This window comes from Patella vulgata, chromosome 6, assembly GCF_932274485.2.
Source record: "Patella vulgata chromosome 6, xgPatVulg1.2, whole genome shotgun sequence".
Lineage (NCBI taxonomy): Eukaryota > Metazoa > Mollusca > Gastropoda > Patellidae > Patella > Patella vulgata.
The window spans coordinates 77,136-88,476 of record NC_065884.2 but is presented as its reverse complement, the minus strand read 5'-3'; the positions used below and the strand labels follow the sequence as shown (position 1 = coordinate 88,476).

The window sequence follows — 11,341 nt, the reverse complement described above, 5'->3', positions numbered from 1 at the left end:
TATTGTAAATTTAAATATGTTAGAATGAATATATATATAATAAATTTACAGAACTGTAAATATTTAGATAAAATTAATGTTATAGATCATATAAATAAAGCATTTAGTGACCATAAAGATTTAACGACTTACCAACAGATATTCAGATCACCCTGTGTATTGTTGCATAGTTTTAATTTTATTTGGTAACGTTGTATAAATAATATATTATATCGAGCCATGCAGTGCCGGTTTAATGAGGCAAATTAATGTGTAACATACCAATTGTCTTTTATAAAGAATTTAACCATCCATTAATTGTAGCAAGGTGCGTGTTTTTATTAAATGGTAATAAATCATGTCCATTGACAGTATAAAAAAAGTTTTGCTCTGTTTGTAAACGATAAATATAAAATAAACAAGGTTACACAATTCTTTGAATTTTTTGACTTATAACAGCTGGATCAGTTTATATACACTTGGAATAGTAAAATTTTAAGGTTTTAATATAGCGTTTGTATATATAACGTCAAAAAAGTGACATCAGAATATGTTTCGTCTTCAATCACTGCTGGGTTACAAACTTTTTTTTCTATATTTTTGTACTTACCACTTTTTATCTTAGAGTATCTGCAGATAATCTAATTTTTGCAATATTTTCAATACATGTAAAATGTATAGGTTTACGTAAATAATACCGAAGAGAACAATAAAAATACAGTTCTGATACAAGTAACCTTTAGGAGATGAATTTCATAAAAATTGTGCTCAGAAATATGAAAAACTCTACTCTTAAAAGTTCTGACACATAACTACACTGAAAAAAAACTTGTGTTGGATCTCAACACAAGTACTTGTGTGAAAATTATTCTACACAAGTTATGTGTTGTTTTGCATTGCATTAACACAAACTTGTGTTCTTTTTAATGCATTAACACAAATCTTGTGTTTTTTCCATATAATTAACACAAGTAATGTGTACCGTCATCAAATATTTTTTTTTTTAAATTTGAACTCCATACAAAGTCTTAATCCGGGGGACCACAAGTAAGAGAAAGGTATTTTTTACTCAGACAATATAGCCAGACAGACTTGAATGCTAATTGGTGTTAAGATGTCTGTAGTTAAAATAAAGTTGGGCCCAATAAACTGGTAGATCAAAGGCCTGTTGAGCGCTCATGCCCGGTGTGATTTTAACAATTGACTCCAAATGCGTTGACAAGAAAATAAGTAAAACTGTTATTGAATGTGATTGGTTGATAAAATCAACGTACTATAGGCTACATTTTGTCTGCGATGTCATCTCGGTGGAAGCGGACATTAAATGAAGTGATTTCACACAATTAATTTAACATTTAACAACGTGCTGAAATGATTTTGGAGCAGTGATATGTTTGACAAATGTAAGCTAATGGTCACATAGAATACAAGACCGCAGGTTTGTGAATATTTATATAAAAAAAATAATACCATGTATGTAATTTAGCATCGATATTGTTTCTCTGTATAATATTAGTATTTCGTTTCCTTAAAAAAACCTCCAACAATTTAAACCGGAAGTTCATGTTTATAATATGGCGCGGTCAGGAAAAAAATTTCGGCATGTTATTATCAAATCTGTTCAATTTTTCTGAAATCATGCTTAATTAACATTAGTTGTTCGGCGCTACGATGTTGTTCAAATACTTACATTACAGAATCACATTATGATTAAAGCAGAAACGGTTCGACTTGAACCAGCAGGTAAGAATCTGTTTTGAAATTATATCTTGGGAGGTTGGATTGGCGTTGGAGACCCGATTGGCGGCCATTTTGATTCTTGTTTCATGATTTTTTTTATATTATAACGATTTTGCCAAGAGTAGACATAAACGCGGGCACAGACTAGAAAAAATCTTTTTACACTTTTGTGTTAGTTGAATTGTAATCTAATTTATGTTTAAAAAAACAACCTTAAATCAAATAAGCAGATATTTTCCCCAAACCCTCCGTTCAACCTCCGACTCTGTCACTCTGTGGAATATTATTAGGCCCCTATTTTCCTGATTCAGTCACAGTTAATAAATAATAAATAATGGAACTAGAATCAGTCTGTGGAAGTTTCTCTATAGTTTCATTATTTTTTCCAGTCAGTGATGATATGACTCATTCCACCTTACAGTTACAGCAATTACCGTATTGAGAATTTACCGTTCAAGGACTCCATTTTGGCATTGAATTGGAATTTGAAGAAAAACTGGTAACAATTTCATTTAATTTTTATATTTTCTATTTTTTTTTTTTACCAATGTCCTACAATGATTAGTGTATGTGAACATACAATCCCAAGTAAAGTATTTATATGACACTTACATGCAACAGAGAGAGAAAAATGACATAAACAAGGCCTTACGTGTACTTGTATTTGAAGAATCAAGTAGTCCAAGCTATGCCTATATGCATACCGGTAATCAACTACGACGACGATTAGCTTTCTTCCGTTTCCACCATTTCCCTGCACACTGTTCCATTCTACTTAGCCTACAGACGCTAGGTTGTTTCGGGAAAAAGGACAGGTAAGGTTAAATTTGATATGAATAATTCGTTTGCTGGTATGGGTATTTAGCAAACGGAGGAAACCGAATGGCCCAGAGAAAAACTCAAGAGATTGGACAGGCGACTCTACTCCTTGAAATCGAAACCATGCCACTTAACACAATGACAGACCCTGTGATTTCATGTGAATGCATTAACTACTAGACCATTCCCCCCAGCCCCACCCCATATTGAATAAAAGTATGGCTTATTTCAAATATGATATTTACATATAAAGAAAGTAGAGAGACTTCAATCTTACTAGAAAAATACTAGATTACCTGAAATGAAATGGGGTTTAAAGACAACGTCCTACTGTTCAGCTCCGACTGGTCTAATGCAGTGTGCTAAGAGAAAATGTTTGTCCGGGCAGCGACACTATGGCCTACTCTCATAGTGAATTCAAACTGCCAAGAGAACTTTTATGTGTACGCCATGCAATGTGTACATTGGATCTCAGGGGAAACCACTCTGAAAAATCAAGATGAGCTTTCTCGGTCAACCCCAAGAGGTAACCTGTGGCCTCCATGCTAGTATTCCAGCACCTAACTCACTCAGTCACCATGGTCGTCTTCTAATTACTGCGACATTGAAACCATGTGACAAACAAGGATTATAAAAATAGATTTTTACGGCTTAGGTAGTTCCTTGGGATTAAAATTTTTGATAGATATAGATACATTAGTTTCAATTTCAAATCACACAGTTTGTATATATGGTATGGTAGCTTTAATGGTAAATTACATATAATGTATTTATTTTTTCAGTTTCAATATTGGATGTATATGCAAATCACCCAGGAAAAGATCATGTAACAAAAGAAATTATAAAAGTAAAAAAATGGAAGAAATGGCTGGAAAAAATGATGATAGAGCAGCTTTTTCTTGGTGGGTAACTATTTAATTCTTATAGAAAAGATTGCTGTTATGCTATTTTGAAATCTAAAATTCAGTTTAGTATAGTAAAACTGTACACTACATGTATGAGCACAGATAGAATCTTAGTTAGATATGACTGTCTCATCTGTGGCAAAGCAAACCAACACATGAAACAAAACAAATGTAGTTAAATTAACATTTTTTGACTTAATCAAAACTGTCTAGTCAATTTAAGCCAACTAATGTAATACATTGCATATTTTTTTTCAGTTAGCCACCTCGGAAGATCAAGACAGCTGGAAAGGGCTATTGATATTGTGGAAGTGTTTTCTTACAGAGGTTGCTTATCAGACAAAGGCTATGTAAGTACCATGCATACCGGTATTTGCTTTTTGAATCAGGAACTGGTTCTATACACTTGGTGGGGGTGGGGGGTGGATGGCCGAATGGTTAGCATGTGCGTGCTGTATCATACGGCCTGTCATCCTCGGTTGTACGTGACAAGGAGTAGGGTTGCCTGTTCAACCTCGTGGGTTTTCTCCAGGTCCTACGGTTTCCTCCCACTGCGAAAGACCTATATGACTTCAAAACTATAAGATCGATGCAATGTTACACCCTTTCATAATCATTATTATAAAGCGTTCAAATGCATGAATTTGTAAAATATAATTAATATCATATTGTAATACTGTTTGCAATACTGTATTCACCACTGCCTTAGTGGAGATAATTGGTAAATTAAATGATTATTTTTTCATTTTGTCTTTTTTTCAAGACTTTTGTTCTGGCTTCTGACCCATTGAGGCATAATAATCTACCTGGGTCTGTAACTTGAAAAGACACAATAAGTATTATGCAAAGTTGAAACAAAATAGAGACTCAACGTGTGGAAAAATAAGTTATTTATTTAAAAATTGTGAACCGTAGAAAGTATATTTATTGCCAACTCAACCACATACTATCATCCAGGGTTTATGGACCTACTTATAGTTCAACCTTCGACGATGGGTTGTATGTTCAATCTAGTTGGAGGTGTACGATTGAACATACAATAATTCAATAACTCACTTCTCTTGGTATAATCTTATATTCTGTAACAATATCTAACAAAGATAATATATACATATAATACTGACCCACAGGATAGGTAACTTAATAAGGAACAGCATCTAAGAAATAACTTATCAGAGACCTGCCCTTCAGTATGTCCTCTGTCTGCCTGTGGTTAACTGCCCTTTTCTTTAATATACAATTTTTAGGACTTTTATACCTTAGCTTTGTTTTTAGTTACAATATAATCCTTAATACCTTACTGGAATAACTTTACAATAGATAATAATTTATGAAACAATGTCTCTCTAATATAATTACAGAGTTTATTTTAATTAGGATTCTGGCTAATCTATAATGGCTCTGGCCTCAAATTAACTATGCTCTAATTCTACCTGGTCATAATACTTGAATATTAAACCATCAAATTATTTTATAATTTTGAAAATGAAATGAAATGGGGTTTAACATCCTACTGTTTTGCTCATAAACTGGGCTAATGAAGACGGGCATACACCATACAGTGTGCTATGAGGGAAATTTTGCCCGGGCAGTGGCGCTACAGCCTACTCTTATATCGAATTCCAACTGCCAAGGGATCTTTTACATGCACGCCAATGTGTACACAGGACCTCGTTTTTTTATCCCATCCAAACGACTAGACAGCTGTCCTTGTCAGGTCCTCCGTCCTGTATCACTGACAAGGGGAAGACACGTCGGAAAATCTGGATGAACTTTCTCAGCCAATTCAGGGATCGAACACCCGACCTCCAGGCTAGTGAGCCAGCGTCGTACCCTCTTAGCCATGTGATCTCCTTATAATTTTGAAAAAGAATATAGTGATTGTAAAAGCTAATAAGTTATCAGTTGCATTTTATTTTTGTTTTTAATGTTAAATATCCCTCTCAAACACAATTATATTTTAATTCTCTCCAGAAATTTGTGTAAAATATAGACTGTAAATTAAAACTTTCATCTTTTAACTGTTGAGTCAATTTAAGTCATCTCATACATAGTATGTTTTTTTCCAGTTAACTACATCAGAAAGATAAAAACAGTTGGAAATGGCTATTCATATTGTGGAAACTTTTCTCACAGAGCTTGATAATCAGGCAAAATGTAAGTAACATACATATTTGTATTTTTAATCAGGAAGTAGTTTTATACACTTGCTTGGTAATCTAGTTATTCTTCTTGGGGCAATGCCTAGGACTCAGCTATTTCAAGTACTTGGCATGCTTGATTTTTGCCAATCACATCCATTACAGTAAATAGCAGTAAAATAATGATGGACAATATTTTACTTTTCAAATAGATTTCAATAGATTTTAAAGGGTAATATCCAATTTGTTGTCAATGGAAATAAAATAAGAATGGGTCCAAAAATAATTAGACATTGCCAAGTAAATAGGTGCTGCCAATGATGTAGTAGGGAATCTGGATTTGCAGACAATACATGTATGAACCGGGTGAATAGTTGACCTATTATGAGACTTCAGTCCCAAATCTCAAGACTTTTTTCTGACTTGGCCTGACAAAGACAGCTGTCTAGTCCTTCCGATGACACGAATATTGGAATGCACGTAAAAGATCCCCTGGCAGTTGGAATTCGATATAAGAATAGATGATAGTGCCGCTGCCCGGGCACACTGTGTGGCATATGCCCGTCATTATTAGCCCAGTATAGGAGCAGAACAGTAGGACGTTAAACCCCATTTCATTTCATTTTTCTGACTTTTAACCCATTTGATTTGAGCATAATAATCTGCCTGGGTCTTTAAGTGGACAAGACACAATAAGCGTTACGCAAAGTTGAAACCAAATAGAGACTCAGTCTCGATGTGGCAAAATAAATTGTTTATTTAAACATTGTATTCTTATTGCCTACTTTTTATTTTTTAGGCTGGAACACCCTTGAAAGAGTATTTGGTGTATGATAACAACAAGAGAACCCAAGCATCAATTTATTTTATACTTCTGGGAAAGAATGCATTTGACCCAATTTTTAAATATATATTTTTTGTTATTAATGTTAAATTTTCTTCCAAAACACAATTAGATTTTAATTCTCTTCAAATATGTATGTATAATATAGCAAGTAAACTGACATATAAATCACTTAGAATTTGGTCGGAAATCATAAAGTATTTAATAGGCATTACTAGAAACCAAATGTAGATCAAATACACCCAGAATTACAAAAAACCTTGACCTACATTAAGCTTACTTTCCCTTGCTTATGAAATGAAATACGTTTTAATATCCTGCTTTTCTGTGTTCTTAGAGTGATTCTACCCTATTCTTATATCAAATATTTCAACTGTCAAGGGTTCTTTAGAGGGTACCCAGGGGGGCCGAATGGTTAACACGCACACATTTGATTTGAAGGTCTGTCATTGATTCAAATAATTCAATTTTCAAGGGTTCTTCAAAGTGTACGCAGTTGGGTTGGTTTCAATTCTGGGGGGTGGGGGTGGATGGCCGAATGGTTAGCACGTGCATGCTGTATCATACGGCCTCCTGTCATTGAGTCAACTGGCATGGTTTCGAATCCCCGGTTGTAGACAAGGAGTGGGGTCGCCTGTCCAATCTTGTGGGTTTTCTCCGGGACCTCCGGTTTCCTCCCACTGCTAAAGACCCCTACGCGCTAGCGAATTATTGAAATAAAATTAAACCATATGTTAGTCCCAAAATGATCTAGTTTGTGTCGAGTAGACGTTAAACCCCATTTCTCTCTGTCTCTCTCTCTTTTGATTCTGGGCTTGTACCCAATTATCCCTTGCCATATCCAACACTGAAAAGTGGGAACTATGCCGGAAAATCCAGTTGAAATTTCGCGGCCAACGCCTTATGCTCACTGAACCACTGTGGCTTATGACTTGTGATTGTATATAAATCTTTTGTACATATGATATTTTTTTATTTCAATCCTGTAATCTTGATGCTTTGCTTCTTTTATTTATAAAATATTCATTTTGTTTGGGGTTTTTTTAATGAGGAAAAGGCTCTACATCATTTTATTACTCCTGCAAAATAGAGCAATTTTCTTTTGTTAGTTTTCTGTGTATGCTAGTTATTTCTAGATGCCTCACAAATCACTTGTAGTGTGATTTTGTAGCATTTTTCAGTTTTTGAAATTGTTTCAATTTAGTGCATAATTAATCTTATTAGTGCTTAGTTTGGATGTTATTAAATTTAGATATATTTGAATTATATATTTTGGGGTATGGGGTAGGGATACTGTGTACATATCTTTATATTCTCAGTTCTTGTTTTGGGGTAAAGAACAATTTAAATAGCTATTTTATATTTTGTGATGGGTAAAGTGTGTGGGGCAAAAAACAATTTAAATAGCTATTTTATATTTTGTGATGGGTAAAGTGGGGGGGGGGGGGGTCATTATATATAACACAATATAATTTGTATTAGAATTGAAGTCTCTGTTTTTCTGTTAACATTTCAAATATCTATTTAGTTTTGATGTATTAATTTACTTTTTCCTATGATTTTATGAATAAATAATAATCTTACAAAATTTTTTTTTGTTTCCTTCTTTTATCAAACTTTACAGGTCTAACAGAGCAAAGAGAGGGGTCCTGCATAGAAAGGTTGCTATGCTGGATATAAATTGGGGAAAAATACAACACAAGTTTTTGATGATGGTTATACACAAGTTTGTATGAAACCACACAAGTTTCAGAAATTTCAACACAAGTTTCAGAAATTTTAACACAAGTTTCAGAAATTTTAACACAAGTTTCAGAAATTTCAACACAAGTTTCAGAAATTTCAACACAAGTTTCAACACAAGTATTGTGTAGATTTCACACAAGTTTTGTGTTGTTTGATACATTTTAACACAAGTTTTGTGTTGTTTGATACATTTTAACACAAGTTTTGTGTTGTTTCAACATTTAACACAAGTTTTGTGTTGTTTTAACACAAGTTTGTGTTGTTAAATAGAGACACCTAACTTGTGTTGAATTTAACACAAGTTTGTGTTCTTTCAACACAAGTTTTTTTTCAGTGTAGTTTTATGCCTGTTTTCATATTCATTGTATTTAAGTGTGGGCCTAAAGTTATTTTGACGTCACGATATGTAAGAGACGTCATCTCTTTTAACGTGATTGTTTTTAACGTGATTAAACTGTAATCTTATCAGTTAAGTAATATGTCATTATAATTTTTGGTATTCATAATTTTGCATATATTATTTTAGTGCTAGTTCACAGGCAAATATCTTTTTAGGATATTTTTTACTATTATTATGTCTGAGAATTTCTTGCCACGTTGCTTAGTTCTAGGTCATAGTTTTGTGCGTGGGCTTGGAAGGTACTTGCTTGGGTCAGGTGCTTTTGCCAATTGTCAGACACCGATAGATATTAATCTCGCTCAGAGTGTGAAATACGTTTCTTCAGCTTGGGTGGGGGCACTGTCAATACTCTTGTAAATAATTCTGAACTTACGGAGTTCTTATACAGTTTCAAATTGGGGGAATGACCTATGTAATAGGCACAGAACCCCTCGGTATGTTGCAAATGCATTTATTAGTTATGGATCATATTTAATATACGAATTTGGGGTTAGACATGTTTATATATGAAATATTCACGCGACCTTTGCCTCGTGGCATGACACCTGAATTATATTTACATTGGAGAAATGCAGTTAACGCAATTTTGACTTCTACAAGTATGGATACCAATATTTTTATTTGGCGACACAGAAGCATTTTTAATAGCCCACATCAAATTTTTGGTGACGATCATTGTTATCTAAATGAAGCCGACAATAAGAAATTTTATCGAAGCATGAGATTAGCTTTGAAATTTGCGTGTGATAATTGAGTTAAACATTGGCCGTCAAATATGAAGGTTATGGCGGTCAGGTCGCTGAGGTCATTTCAAATCAGTGCAAGTTCGATGATTGTGACATTGTTTCATATAACGGTATAATGACGATATGGATTATAGTCCGTTATGACGGACAGGTGGCTGAGGACAGTTCACATCTGTGCAAGTTCAATGATTATTACATTGTTTCGTGTAATATAACCGAATTCCTATATATTTATGTTATGCTATCATGGTATATCCTTATAATATGACTATATTTATACGGGTGATTTAGTGACAATTAGGTCATCACCCAAATACCATATCGTGTAATAATATACAAATTTATTGTAGAGGAAATTTGGATAAAAAATGTTTTCTATCATGTTACAGTATAATTATTTTACTCCATAATGAGAGAGAGAGAGAAAGTCCACTCGACACAAACTAGGTCATTTCGGGACTAACATATGGTTTAATTTTACTTACATAATTCGCTTGCGCGTAGGGGTCTTTAGCAGTGGGAGGAAACCGGAGGACCCGGAGAAAACCCACGAGGTTGGACAGGCGACCCTACTCCTTGCGACGTACAACCGGGCTCCATAATGATGACATGGGTACTAAGTGAAGTTTGAAATTCAAAAGGATAATTTTAATATGAATATTAAATAGATATCTTTGCTTATGACATAGATTATAGTTCAGCTCTATCAATGCTCAATGTATTTTAGTATTCAGATACAATTTACTTAGCTAGTATAGCTATTAATGTTGAAGGGATATCTTTGTTTTGGGAATCTTGTCACCATGGTTTAGATAGTTTAACCTTTTCATTGTTCAAAGTAGTTCAGCTATAATATTATTCAATTATTTTAATTTTGTGGAAGAGATACCTGGTTTAAACCTGTTATCTTTCGGTTTTATACTATATTACAAGGATGTCTTATAGTATTCTTAGTAGTTTATTATGTTAATGTTTAAAAGGATATATATCTATATTGTCATATCTGACATTAAGAATATTAGAAATATTTCACCTGATTGGAATACCTTATTTTAGATAGTTTAACCCTGTTATTAATATTACTGTTATTACAGGAATATCTTAGCTTTGGTAGTTTAGTCCTGTTTAGGTTTGATATTTATGTTACGCCATGCGTCGTCTCTGAGAATCATTATTGAAATACGATATATATATATATATATATATATATATATATATATATATATATATATATATATATATTTGTATTCAGTTTTGTCATAACTCTCTGTAATATGTATTATAACTGATATATATTTGATACAAGTTGGACTATCTTATTACGTTTCCTCTCTGTATAGGCCCATAAAGGCCCGCTGTAGGTCAAAGCAATTTTATATTCATTGTTTTGTCTTCCCAGGTACTTCAGTCACACCAAACATGTCCAGTAATAAACAATCTTTATCAAGGGCAAAACTCGTAGTTCCATTGCTACCGATGACCGTGCAGTTGCAGATATTAGCCATGTAACATTGGAAATGAAATGAAATGAAATGGGGTTTAACGTCCTACTGTTCTGCTCCTATCCTGGGCTAATGAAGACAGGCATACGCCATACAGTGTGCTATGAGGGAAATTTTGCCCGGACAGCGGCGCTACGGCCTACTCTTATATCGAATTTTACGTGCATTCCAATATTTACACGGGACCTCGGTTTTTCGTCTCATCCGAAGGACTAGACAGCCGTCCTTGTCAGGCCCTCCGTTCTGCACCACTGACAAGGAGAAACCACGTCGGAAAATCTGGATGAACTTTCTCGGTCAATGCAGGGATCGAACACCCGACCTCCAGGCTAGCGAGCCAGCGTCTTAACCACCTAGCCACCGTGGACTGGCATTTCGTTTTAAAGGGATTTGAGACATATTCTATATTTGCAACTAGGTTTGACGTATATATGTTTATGTTGAATTGTTCTGCGTAATTATACTATTGGAATATATGTACATAATGGGCTGTACATAATTCACATTAAGGCTTTTCAC

The 11,341-nt window shown here is 34.0% G+C and overlaps 1 long non-coding RNA gene across 6 annotated transcripts; it reads left to right on the top strand.

Moving 5' to 3' along the window:
• The first annotated feature begins 1,026 nt into the window (after positions 1–1,026).
• Positions 1,027–7,862, top strand: LOC126827716 (uncharacterized). 6 transcript variants are annotated; one of them, XR_007682853.2, is made up of 6 exons: positions 1,027–1,417; positions 2,109–2,218; positions 3,321–3,440; positions 3,702–3,793; positions 5,513–5,600; positions 6,384–7,862. It is a non-coding gene; the product is annotated as an uncharacterized LOC126827716 (long non-coding RNA). The 6 variants fall into 6 exon arrangements; XR_007682849.2 differs by having other exon boundaries at positions 1,677–2,218; XR_007682851.2 differs by lacking the exon at positions 1,027–1,417 and adding an exon at positions 1,461–1,890.
• The last annotated feature ends 3,479 nt before the right edge of the window (positions 7,863–11,341 follow it).